Raw genomic sequence first — 14,318 nt, forward strand, 5'->3', positions numbered from 1 at the left:
TCTTTTCACTATATTTTATTCATCACAAATTTTCCTTCTAATAGGTGTGTCTATTTGAATAGTCATATTTTTTGAACTCTCTATATATTTGTCTCTTCATCATTAACTAACAAGTTTGTTGAAACAAATTTTGTGTTTTATGTTGAATATAAATAATTTGAATATTAATATAATCTGAAAATTAATATATAATATTCAACGTTATAGCACTAGAAAAATTTAATGCAACTTAATATATAATTTACAGTTATGTCTATTTATTGTAACGTTTCGTTAAAAAAAATATATTTTCATATTTAAATATAATAATGATAATCTGAATAAATACGAACAACAGTTGCGATTTTTTGTAGTACATTTTTGTAAAATATTTGTTTTTTTTTTAGATACAAACGGTTGTATATGTTAATTGTAGAGTTGTGTCTTTTCACTATATTTTATTTATAATTTTTCATCACAACTTTTCGTTCTAATAGGTATGTCTATTTAAATAGTCATGTCTTTTGAACTCTCTATATATTTGTTTTTCATCAATAACTAACAAATCATTGTTTGTTAAAACAAATTTTCCGTTTTATGTTGAATATAAATCAACAAAACTAAATATAGAATTTACAGTTGCGTCTATTTATCGTAACTTTCATTAAAAAACTATTTTAATATTTAAATTTATTTTATTTTATTTATAAAAGTTATGTATTTTAATTTTAATTTTCCGTTGATATAGTTTCACTTATTATTAAATATATATTTTTCATTATAATTATTTATTATTTATTAGAACATTGCATTTATTCATTAGAACCATTAATTCAATATTCTCAGTTATGATCATTTTGTCATAATAATTTTTAATTGTACATTTTTACCATAATTTTCATAAAATATCTTATATTTATAAAACTTTAAACAATATTTTTTTGCGAAGTTTCGTCTATTCTACATAATATTTATTTGTTATAAGTTTTCATTTTGATGGTTGTATTTTTACTAATACTGTATGTTTAATATTTATGTATTCAAGTATTGTGGAAAAAAATATGTATTCAAACTATCCTATCACTTTCAAATGATTTTATAACGTATAATTTTAAATTTTAAATTTAATTTATTTTTTTTTAAATACTTCCCGTCACATGGGTGTGAGTCCTAGTGTTATTTAATGTGAATATTAGTAGACTAGCTCATGTTACCAAAAACACTTTTTCAAAGGTAACTTGATTGTTTGTTTATTTGTTCTCTACCGGCAAATGAATATTCATAACATACCAACCCAACAAAACCTTTAGTGATCTGATGACCGTTACATGTTCTCTAAAAATGGTTAAATTGAGAAACCAAAAATGATTAGTAGTGCTAATACTAGATACATACAAGGTGACACGACGGAGGGAGGGACTATGTGCCCTGAGACCAATTCGTACTAGCTTGGGTGCGTATATCTGAAAGTGCACATACCCGTAGTCAGAAGCCGCAACAAAATCTTATCAAATGCAGAGTATGACTGTATGAGATAAGTACACATCTTCTTCTTTACATGCGACTTGCATTAATAACCACCTCCGGAGAGGGGGATGCGATATTTCAGACCAAACTAGGTCATTCAGTAGATCATCCAGCGGTTATTTAAAACTAAAAACATAAAATCTAGTTCATATAGAACAATAGATGGGAAGAAACAAATTAATAGTGCTAATAGGAATTAACAAAAGGAAACTGAAAGACATATAAACTAGACTTTGTAAATTGAGACTAATCAACTCTAAGCTAGCTCGATCGTTTCCTCCTTTTGCTACCTTTTCTTGCTTCATTCCTTTATCATGTGTCAACATGTTATGAACATATATATCGATGTTGATGTTGATGCCTTTCCTAATCGCTCCGTTTTGTCCTTTTGCCTCTTTTATGTTTGCTTGAATTGCACTATACTTGGAACATAAGAGCACACACGTGGCCAACAGGTTTTGTCTGCGTATTCTCCAACCTCCAATTTCCTCAAGCATCCAGCCTCTCCAATAAAACTAATATGGGTGTTCCCAAGTATTTTGTCTATGTTAAAAATCACAGCAACTTTCTTCTCCTCGTCAATGAAGAAAGTCGTACAGAAATATATACGGTCAAGGTATGATGGCATATTCACTGTAAAAAAATGGCTCCACGACACATTTAGGGCATCAATCTTAGTCGTAATCCATATATCAACCTGAAGGAATGTCGTGTCCCTTGTCTGAAATAAAGCCCCAATCTTCTCTTCTCTAACCGAAGATAGTGACGAAAACCGTGAACTCCAAGCCGTAAACGGCAAAGTCAGAAGCGGTCCGAATCTCTCTCTTGTAATATCAAAACATACTATCTGATCAACTGTTTCGTATTCTTCCTGTTCTATAGCGCATGATGTTCATATATTTTACCTTGTTTTCCCTTAGTTTATTCACAACTTTTGCATCTTTTGCTATCCATTTAGGCCATTATTGTGTAGCTTTAGGACTAATCATGCATTAGAGTATAGTTGCATTGCATTTGCATCTTTTCATGCATAAACAGGTGATTTTGGAGCTTAAGGAGCATGGAAGCAATGCTGAGGAGAAGTGAAGCAATCCTGAGGAGAAAACAAGAAAGTTAAGGTTGTAGAATCAAGGTCCGGAGTCCAACTCGACCGCACACTCGACCACCACTCGACCGTGTGCTGAGAAGGACTCGACCGAGTGGAGAATGCACGGGAGAAGCCAGCTCGACCAGCCACTCGACCGAGCACTGGTCGAGTTGACCGAGCCGTTGACTGCTTTGACTTTTTGTATTTTTAGGGCTTCCACCTCATCTCCTATATAAGGCCCTTGTACCTGCAGCCACCAAAGAGTCCAGCTTTTTAGAGAGTCTAAAACCTAGTTTTTACCTTTTTTAGATTTTATTCCTTTTGCACTTTCTTTTATTTTAGATTTTGTACTTGTTTAAGAAAGAAAGACTAGATTCTTGTATTTTGTTTGTTTCATAACTTTCAAAATATTAAGATTTCGAGTTTTATTTCTTCATCAATATTGTAGATCTCTGTTTCATCTTTCTAATGATGCAAGTTTCAATATTTTCTGGGTTTTTGACATATTTCTCCATGTGTTCTTGTGAGTAGTTTGCTTAGGACCTTGAGGATGGGTTAGGCTGGGTTGATCTTGTGGTTTATTTGATTTGGTCAAGCTTGATTGTTGTAGATCTCTTCTAGGCTAGATGATCTTAATGCTGATCCTATATCTGAGAAGGTAGGGTTTGATTTCAAGCATCTTAGCATCACACCAATGTCTAAGGAGCATAGATAAGGCTAGATCTAGAGCTTACCATTAGGCTTGCTAAGAGATTAGAAGTCTTGTTTGGTTTGAGATGTATTGCTTAATGCCTGCTTGTGTAGATTCTTTACTTTGTGAGAACAAGTCTAGAAATGCATAGGTTTGATTGTTTCTTGCCATGAGAGTGGATTAAACATGTTTTAGAATAGTATGTCTAGAGATCAGCTCAAAGTTTGCTTGAGATTTGTTGACCAAGTTAGATAACCACAATGATTAGCTCAGCCCATGAATCCCTCCTCAAGGCCTTCTTTGTTTATTAATATCTTAGTCTAAATATCATTGCTTGCTTGTTGTTTGATTAGTTTTTGCATTGCTCTGTTTTTCTTGTGTTGCTCTGTTTTCACGTTTAGGACTAGCTCGACCACGTACTCGACCTACACTCGGTCGAGTGCTGCTCGAGTTCACCCCCAGAACTTGTGTTTATGATTTGTGATTGTCTTGTTTCATTCCTGTTTCATTTCCATTGCATTCACTTAGTTTTCTGTTCATTACTTGCCTTGCATTAGTTCATCAGCATAATGTCTACTTCTGTTTTAGTTTCATTATAGCTTTAATTTGTCTATTCTGTTTGCATTTAGTATCTTGTTCTAGTTGGTTTTACTTTCTGCATTTCATATCTCATTATAGGATTGTTAGTGACAAACAATCTTTACAATTGGCTTGACTTAGACTCATATGCACATCTTAATTGTTCACAATCACTCAGATAGGATTGACACCTCTTATACTGCAACTGCATAAGGGGAATTGAAACACCCTGACTTCTATTCATTCCATACATCATTCATTCACCACACCACAAAGAAATTCAGTTTCAATTTGGCGCCGTTGCCCATTTGAGTGTGTTTTGTGACATTTAGGATCATTATTAGTCTAAGATTAAGTTCGTTTAAACACTTGTGAAGTTACTGAACTCGAATCTTCCTTTGCTTGGCTGTTTTGTGTTTTAGGTACCCACTCGACCACCTACTCGACCGAGCTGTGATCGAGCACTTGATCGAGCCAGAAGCCGGATCCAATTAGCCATTACTTCCCAGTCGACTCGACCACCCACTCGAGCCTGCGCTCGACCGTGTACCTGTTCGAGTCTGTAGTAGAGTTTGTTGATGCACACAAGGTCAAAAGGCAAAGACAGTCTTCAACAGCCTATTGACAACATCCACAGGCTACAAAAGGGTTTGAGACATAAGCAAGGAAGAATAGTTCAACAACAACAAGGTCAAGACATCATGGAGCAACCAGCTATCCATGAGCAGAGACCAAGGCACATTAGTGCAGGAGATACACCTAATACCCACAACCATAGGGCTGGAATTGTGCCACCTTCAGTAGCAAACAATAACTTTGAGATCAAAAGTGGATTGATCTCAATGATACAAGCCAACAAATTTCATGGGTTGCCAATGGAGGATCCACTAGATCACCTTGATGAGTTTGACAGAATATGTGGACTCACAAAGATCAATGGAGTGAGTGAAGATGGATTCAAATTAAGGCTCTTCCCATTTTCTCTTGGAGACAAAGCTCACCTTTGGGAGAAGACTCTTCCTACTGGAGCTATCACCACATGGGATACATGCAAGAAAGCTTTTCTGGCCAAGTTCTTCTCCAATGCAAGGACTGCTAGGTTGAGGAATGAAATTTCAGGGTTTGCTCAAAGGAATAATGAGAGCTTTTGTGAAGCTTGGGAGAGGTTTAAAGGATTCCAGACTCAGTGTCCTCACCATGGCTTCAGCAATGAGTCACTTCTAAGCACCTTGTATAGAGGAGTACTTCCCAAGATAAGAATGCTTCTTGATACAGCCTCTAATGGCAACTTCCTCAACAAGAATGTGGAAGAAGGATGGGAATTAGTTGAGAATCTTGCTTAATCTGATGGCAATTATAATGAGGACTATGATAGAACCATAAGGGGCTCCTCAACTGATCAAGAGGACAAGTATAAGAAGGATTTGAAGATGGTCAATGAGAAACTTGACAAGATACTCCTAAGCCAGTCCAAGTCCATTCACTTCATTGGTGAAGAAGAAGCTCCAGTTCAAGAGGGGGAGACTGAATTTGCTGAGTTGTGCTACATGCAAAACCAGGGAGGATTCAAAGGCTACAACCAAGGAGGTTTCAAAAACAACAATCTCTCTTATAGGAGCACAAATGTGGCCAACCCTCAAGACCAAGTCTATCCACCTCAACAACCTCAACAGCAACAAACCTACATCCCCAAGCAACAACACCAAGTGTTCCAGCCCTAATTGTGTCCTCCACCAGGGTTTCAGACTAACCAAGGCCAGGAACAAGACTTAAGAGCAATGATGCAACAGTTGTTGATTGGGCAAACACAAGGCAAGATTGAGGAAGCCAAACAGTTTGCTGAATTGAATCAAAGGCTCACATCACAGTACAATGATCTGAACATGAAGTTTGAAGATCTCAACTCCAGAGTGAAGTATATGGAGAGCAACATTGCCTCTACTTCAGCTCCTAAACCCAACCAACTCCCTGGAAAAGCTGTTCAAAATCCAAGGGAGTTCACTGCAAAAGCCATTCATATCTCTGATGAGGAAGTCACTGAGGACAGTGAAGTCCAAGTTTGGGGAAATTCATTAGTTATTGAAGCCCCAAGTGACGTTTGTGCAAAGCAACTGGAGTCCGCTATTGCACTCGACCAAATACTCGAACAGCCACTCGACCGAGTGCATGCTCGAGTGGTCGATCGAGTTGCAGACTCAGAAGATGTCAAGCCTGCTAAGTACATTCCTCCTGCTTACAAGCCACCTCTTCCATTTCCAGGACGTTTCAAGGCACAAAAGATTAAGGAGCTTAGGGAAATCATTGAGAGAAAGGAGATGATGGCTAAGCAACAAGAAGAAGAGAGAGTTTTAAAGGAAGAAGCTGTGGTTGAGGAAGTGTTGGTCATACAAGAGATCACCATTGCTTACCAAGAAGAAGAGAGAGGACCTGCCTTGGAATAGTATGATCCATATCCTCTCTACAAAGATTTTTTGCTTGATTTGTCAAAGAAGAAGGCTGAAGCTCAAGATGAGAAGGATCTTGAGGACCTTGGAGGAGTTATTATTCCAATCAAGCTTAAGGATCTAGGTCCATTCTATCTGCCTTGCACACTTAGCTATCTCCACTACAACCAATGCCTTTGTGATTTAGGAGCTTCAACAAGTGTGATGCCATACTCCATATCACAAAAGCTTGGGAGAACTGATTTCAAATCCACCAACCTTCATATATGTCTAGCTGATGGGTCAAACAAGGAGATAGTTGGAAGGTTGGAGAATGTCCCAGTCAAGATAGGGAAGGCAAGGGTTCACACTGATTTTGTGGTGTTGGAGATGCATAAGGAACCTGAAGATCCAATCATTCTTGGAAGGCCATTCCTAGCCACTGTTGGAGCAGTTATTGATGTCAAAGAGGGTCTTGTGACCTTGAACATTGCTGAAGATATAGCCATGAAGTTTAACATCTATAACCCAACCAACCTTCCTACCATTGATGATCAACCTTTTACTATCAAGGACAAAGGAGGTCAAGAAGGTTTAAGTGGTGAAGCAACTCCAAAGGCTAAGCTCTCCTCTCAAGATGATTCTGTGGAAAAGCTTAAGAGGTCAGTTCAAGAGTTGACTAGTATGGTTGAGGATCTCCAAGTTAAGCTGAACAAGAGGTCCTTAAGGAAAGCAAGACCAAGGCTCAAAATCAAGAAGAAATATGGTTTGTGTGTTAAGGGTGAGGAGATCAAAGATCAACTTCACAGTGATCAAGAGGTTCCAGGGAGGATTTCATCACCTCCTTGGTATCTAAACCAAGTCTAAAAAGGACACCAAAGTCAAGCTTAGTGACTTTAAACAAGCTCACTAGGGAGGAAGTCCCTAAGGTATCCTTTGTAAATATGTTTTATTTTCCTTGTAGTTTTGATGTGTTTTCTTTTATGTTTGTGTTGGACAGGCCTTTAGGTGAAAATGTAGTTGGAGAAGGAGAGATTTAGACTTGGAGAAGGAGACTCGCAGGCCCACTCGACCTGCCCACGAGAGGTACTCGACCGAGCTAGAAAGGAATTAAGGCCCATTTGATCTTCAAATCGCTAGAACGATCAAGTGGAGGGAAGAACAAGAAGAAAAATCTTGAAATTTCAAAATTTGGTCAAGGTGCTCGACCGTGTACAGTCGAGTGTGGGGTCGAGTGGCAGCAAAAAGCAGGTCAAAGATTCCCATTTCAAATTTGAATGGTATGGACGCTCCACCCTTGTCTCTTTGTCCCCTTAGCTTCTTTATATAGACCTTGCACGAGATTATACCTCTCACATTCTCTCATTTGCTCAAAACAATTGAATTCAAGTTTTAAAGTCTCTCTCATAGCTTATCTTTTGCTCAAGCTTAGTTCTTTCAAGTTTTTGGGTCACTAACCTATTAACTTTGAGCTTTGAGTCTATTCCCTTCAGTTCTTTTTGAAAAAAAAAAATGTCTTCAAGGATCACTAGGAAGTCTCAACAAACCGCTGCAAACTCCATGGAACGTCATGATGCTAGCCTTGAATCAAGAGGAGAAGCTGGAAGAGCCACTCGACGCCCCACTCGATCATGCACTCGACCGAGTGGCGGTTCGAGCAGTCGGTCGAGCCAGATGCCGTGTCCAAGGAGAGAGAGAGTTGAGGAAGATCCTGAGAGGACTGAAAGTGAGGAGGAAAGGGAGTCAACTCTCAATGAGTTCATGAGGAGACACAAGTCCAAAGGGAAGAGGCTAGCAGTTGAGGTTGAACAAGAGGAGAGTGAGAATGAGAGTGAGGAAGAAAGTGAAAAAGAAGAGAGAGAGGATGATGGAGAAGCTGAGTCTTGTGGGTTGTCAAAGAGGCAACTTTATGATGCTTTCATGAGAATGGAGTTCTTAGGGACTAGAGATATCCACACAAGGAAACCATGGAGAAGCTAGCCATTGGTGAAGATGTGGAGTATATCTTTGAGAAGAGCAACCTAACCAAGTTTATGGGGCTTTGCATGGAGGGCTACAAAGAAGAGAGTTGTGAGTTTCTAGCTACAGTCAAGCTGCACACATATGCAAGGAAGGATGCTGAGTTTGGAGCTGGTCACATTGCTTTCACAATCAAGGGGAAAAGGTATGAACTTTCAATGAAGAAGATAGCCAATGTGTTTGGCTTTGAGGTTGGGAGCAATAGGAGTTTGATGATTCCAAGAGAAGAACTGTATGCTGTGTGGGAAACCATTGGGGACAACAAATACTACTCATCCTCCAACTCCAAGAGCTCAAGGATAAGGAGCCCAGTCCTAAGGTACTTCCACAAAGCTCTTGCCAACACCTTCTTTGCTAGGAAGGAAACTGGGAACATTAATGAGGGGGAGCTAAAGATGATTGATTTGGCTCTCAATGGAATCATCTTTCAAGCAAGAAATGGTACCATCATTCTTGGGAGCACTGTGGAGACTGACCTAGCAATGGTGCTCATTGACCACATGATTTACTTGAGAAGTTGGATAGGCAAGTTGGAGAACAAAGGATCAAGAGGAGCACTAACCATTGGAGGCATCATTACTCCAATCCAACAAGCTGCTAAGGTTCCACTTAGAGGAGAAAGGGTTTCACCAAGATGGATTGACTCTAGCTACCTCACCTCTACTCTCATCCTAGCCAAGGAGATGCATCAAGGGAATCACATTTTCAACTTTGAACTTCCAACACTTGGGAAAAAGCAACTGATTTTGCCTAACCAAGAGCTCACCACCATTCAAGAAGGAGCCAACATTGACTTTTGACCAGCTGAGGAGCATTTGTTTGATGGGATAGTTCAACCTACAGTTGATGAAGCTGGAGATGTGCAAATGGCTGATGGGGAGGAGCAATTTTACTTTGAGGATTATGAGCTCAACCCAAGAGATAGTAGAGGAGTGAGAGAGACTACCAAGAGATTAACTCTTTTGCAAAAATGGAACAAATGGCATGTGAAGAGGTTTGATAAGCTGAAGAAGAAGGTGACCAACATGGCTAAGTCTATCAAGGGCTTAAAGAAGGAGATTGCTGAGTTGAAGAGTGGGAATTCTTCACCTACACCATCAAGCCCTTTGAGGAGGAGTAGCTCAACTAGAGCACTTTCTAGAGTTACGAACCCTGTGGAACCAACTAGGGCTTCAATGTATGAGCCAAATCAGAGGAAGAGGAGCTCAAGTACCCGAGAACAACCATTTTCAAGGTACTCGACCGGGTCACTCGAGCACCCACTCGACCGAGCACCTCCAATGCACTCGGCCGAGTTCCAGCCCAGATCACCCTATGGCTTCCCACCTCCAGCTGCTTATCCAGGATATCCAGGTTACCCTCCCATCCCACCCCAGTACTTCATGGATCCAGCACTCTACCAGCAGTTCTACCAGCAGCAAGAAGAGAATTTTGACACTCGGGGTCCAGCTCGACCCCCCCACTCGAGCACGTACTCGACCGAGTCCCGGTCGATTCCCATCGTCGAGCTGCCCCAATCTCCACCTCCAAGTCAACAGCAAGACCCCAACTACTCCTATGACAGCATGCAGATGGATGTGGACAACTACTTCCACAATCCCTAAGGTACCACAATCACCTTCACTTGTAGATATCATTGCATTTGATGTTGTGTTTTGTGATTTGTTTTTACTCTTGAATCCTCAATCAAATTTCTTTCACACAGGGACTGTGTGATTTAAGTTTGGGGGAGGGTTTGAGATAGCATTTGATGTTGTGTTTTGTTTTCTTATTTCAAATTTTTAGCATCATCATGTTAATACTTGCATAGCATCTAAGGCATAGAAAAACCCTAAAAATTTGAAAAATTTTGAAAAAATCTCTATTAAAAAATAGTGTTCATGTAGTTTGCACTGCACATTAGGATCTTGTTTAGCATGTTTCATGTAGGATTGTATAGTATTTGCATTAGGGATCTATGATGATTATTCCTTTGTTAGCTTGTTTATTCACTAGACTAGGATCAATGCCCAAGTTAATAGTACTTTGATGCTAGTTGAGTGGTTAGAAGCATAAGATTGAACCAAGCCTTGAATTCCTACATTTCATTTGGTCTAAATTGAAGCATGTTGAGATTTGAAACCATTTCCTATTTATAAGAACCTAATATTGACTTTCAATTATCAATGTGTGCATTGCTTTAAACTCATGGATACCATATACATATTTGGATCATCTTCTTCCTTTTTACCACTCTTGTTGATCCAAGTAGCTGATTTCCTCATTAAGAATCAGTACCCCTACCCCTAAACCAAACCTTCTTTCAAGCCATGTTTATTCTTGTGTGTGTGAGGCCTTTTTGGGATTGAGCTTGGTAGAAAGTGTTAGGTTTGAACTGACAAGAGTAAAGCCTTGTGTAGTTCTAGTTTGCATTTTTCAAACTAGATAGGACTAGGTGGTTCACTTGTTGGGTTTGGGACTTGGCTGTTATGAAAAGAAAAGAGGAAAAAGAGAAAGAAAAGAGGGTAGAGTCTTTAAGAGGAAAATGTGTTTAAGTAAAAGTCTAGTGAAAGGATGGGAAGTAAAAAATGTTGAGAATGGTTCTAATTAAAGAAAAGAAAAGAAAGAAAAGGAAAGTCTAGCGAAATGCTTATATGTCTTAAGAATAAGAAGAAAAGAGAATCATAGCAAATAAGTAAGAATCCCCCATCCCACTAGAAAGATCAAATAAGAAACATCTCCTAAGACTTGAAAACCAAAAGAGAAAAGGGTGAAAAAGAAGAGAAGAAGTTAAAGGGTAGAACTAGGATCATTTGGGTTTAGATTGCTAGGATAAAACACTTTGGAAGCCTTTGGGTAGACAAGGTTTTATTCTTGTATGTGTCTAGGTGTTCTTACCTTTAGCATTCTTCTAAAGCTCAATCCATTTTCATGAGAGAACCTTGATTTTGATAAGCCCTACTCTAAAAAGAGACCATCATTGTCTCAAAGCCTTTATTTCCAAGCCAAATGAGTTTAAGCATTGCATAGAATTGATTCATGTTCTTGATTAATGAATGTTAAAGGAAATGGTTGATTTGAATGCATGTGGATGTCTAAAGCTCAAATCAGTAAAGGTTGTGATATGCTTGTCTAAAGTCTTTAAGTATAGCTCATTCAACTTGCATCATAGTACTAGTAACTTGGACATTGATTCTAGATAGTCTATTTGCAAGCTTTAGGAGCTGAGATCCCACTTTCAAACCTCACCTACCTTCTTTTGTCTTGATTATTTGCTTGAGGGCAAGCAAAGACTAAGTTTGGGGGTGTTGATGTTCATATATTTTACCTTGTTTTCCCTTAGTTTATTCACAACTTTTGCATCTTTTGCTATCCATTTAGGCCATTATTGTGTAGCTTTAGGACTAATCATGCATTAGAGTATAGTTGCATTGTATTTGCATCTTTTCATGCATAAACAAGTGATTTTGGAGCTTAAGGAGCATGGAAGCAATGCTGAGGAGAAGTGAAGCAATCCTGAGGAGAAAACAAGAAAGTTAAGGCTGTAGAATCAAGGTCCGGAGTCCAACTCGACCGCACACTCGACCACCACTCGACCGTGTGCTGAGAAGGACTCGACCGAGTGGAGAATGCACGGGAGAAGCCAGCTCGACCAGCCACTCGACCGAGCACTGGTCAAGTTGACCGAACCGTTGACTGCTTTGACTTTTTGTATTTTTAGGGCTTCCACCTCATCTCCTATATAAGGCCCTTGTACCTGCAGCCACCAAAGAGTCCAGCTTTTTAGAGAGTCTAAAACCTAGTTTTTACTTTTTTTAGATTTTATTCCTTTTGCACTTTCTTTTATTTTAGATTTTGTACTTGTTTAAGAAATAAAGACTAGATTCTTGTATTTTGTTTGTTTCATAACTTTCAAAATATTAAGATTTCGAGTTTTATTTCTTCATCAATATTGTAGATCTCTGTTTCATCTTTCTAATGATGCAAGTTTCAATATTTTCTGGGTTTTTGACATATTTCTCCATGTGTTCTTGTGAGTAGTTTGCTTAGGACCTTGAGGATGGGTTAGGCTGGGTTGATCTTGTGGTTTATTTGATTTGGTCAAGCTTGATTGTTGTAGATCTCTTCTAGGCTAGATGATCTTAATGCTGATCCTATATCTGAGAAGGTAGGGTTTGATTTCAAGCATTTTAGCATCACACCAATATCTAAGGAGCATAGAGAAGGCTAGATCTAGAGCTTACCATTAGACTTGCTAAGAGATTAGAAGTCTTGTTTGGTTTGAGATGTATTGCTTAATGCCTGCTTGTGTAGATTCTTTACTTTGTGAGAACAAGTCTAGAAATGCATAGGTTTGATTGTTTCTTGCCATGAGAGTGGATTAAACATGTCTTAGAATAGTATGTCTAGAGATCAACTCAAAGTTTGCTTGAGATTTGTTGACCAAGTTAGATAACCACAATGATTAGCTCAGCCCATGAATCCCTCCTCAAGGCCTTCTTTGTTTATTAATATCTTAGTCTAAATATCATTGCTTGCTTGTTGTTTGATTAGTTTTTGCATTGCTCTGTTTTTCTTGTGTTGCTCTGTTTTCACGTTTAGGACTAGCTCGACCACGTACTCAACCTACACTCGGTCGAGTGCTGCTCGAGTTCACCCCCAGAACTTGTGTTTATGATTTGTGATTGTCTTGTTTCATTCCTGTTTCATTTCCATTGCATTCACTTAGTTTTCTGTTCATTACTTGCCTTGCATTAGTTCATCAGCATAGTGTCTACTTCTGTTTTAGTTTCATTATAGCTTTAATTTGTCTGTTCTGTTTGCATTTAGTATCTTGTTCTAGTTGGTTTTACTTTCTGCATTTCATATCTCATTATAGGATTGTTAGTGACAAACAATCTTTACAATTGGCTTGACTTAGACTCTTAATTGTTCACAATCACTCAGATAGGATTGACACCTCTTATACTGCAACTGCATAAGGGGAATTGAAACACCCTGACTTCTATTCATTCCATACATCATTCATTCACCACACCACAAAGAAATTCAGTTTCAGCGCACCAGTAAGTGTTTCCCTTGATAGAAAGGCCAGCGTGAGGCACTATTGTACGCCAGTTTGGAGCCACATCGAGAGTAGTCCATAAATCAGTGTCAAAATCGTAGAGTTCATACACTAAAGCGCTGTTTTTGATGTTAAAACTGAAATCATCCATAAACCTCAAGATTTTGGGGCTGTTATTTTTGTAGCCGAAAGCGTAATTGTAAATATATTGTCCTTTCCATTTACTTTCAGGGTAATACGTTCTGGTATGGATCCACCTTGTTTGCCCCAAATACGGATTACAAACCACAATCTTAGTATCATCGTCTTTCAAGATGCATAACAATAAACCCTCACAATGAAAGACTTGGTAAATCTTGACTTGTTCGTCTGGGCAAGTAAGTTTACCTAGAGGCTATATGGTTGGATTGTCGTTGACGGTGATTCCCATTAGATAAAAATTGTAATCCATCATCCCTAGTATCCGAGTCTCCCCTAACTCCCTTGATGCTGCTTCTTCTTTGTCAATGTGCGTCTTCGTAAAACTACGGCTTTCGAACAAAGCGTTCCAGTTCTTGCAAGTTAATCGCACCGCTCTCATGTATTTCATAGGAACCCTAGAGACAATCCCATGTACCAAATCTTTTGGAAGATTTGACATCGTCGTTGTCATGATTGTTTCGAGTTGAAACAAAGGACCTTTTGAGATTCAATAGAAATAAGGTTGTGGAACAAGAAACCCTAAATGAAGCTAGGCCAATTATAGACTTTAAAATCTAGTCGGGCTTTTTAGGGTTGTTATTGGAGAAGTGATTTCTAAATCCATATAGAATTGTAAATTCTAGAAAATCAAAACACATGGATTTTGAAATAACATGTTTTATCTTTGGATTTGAATCCTTTACTTTACACTTTCAAATTCATTTAAAACATAATATGGATTTTGAAATCTAAAAACAAATCATTAAATGAATAACATAGGATTTTAAC

The 14,318-nt window shown here is 38.4% G+C and overlaps 1 non-coding gene and 1 pseudogene across 1 annotated transcript; both read right to left on the reverse strand.

Annotated features, from left to right (window-relative positions):
• Positions 1-1,903: 1,903 nt before the first annotated feature.
• LOC109125955 (putative F-box protein At4g10740 pseudogene) lies at positions 1,904-14,001 on the reverse strand (annotated as a pseudogene).
• Positions 4,961-5,067, reverse strand: LOC147940235 (small nucleolar RNA R71). Its single transcript, XR_015564835.1, has one exon. It is a non-coding gene; the product is annotated as a small nucleolar RNA R71 (small nucleolar RNA).
• Positions 14,002-14,318: the final 317 nt, after the last annotated feature.

Source organism: Camelina sativa, chromosome 8, assembly GCF_030686135.1.
Source record: "Camelina sativa cultivar CO46 ecotype springtype chromosome 8, ASM3068613v1".
Lineage (NCBI taxonomy): Eukaryota > Viridiplantae > Streptophyta > Magnoliopsida > Brassicales > Brassicaceae > Camelina > Camelina sativa.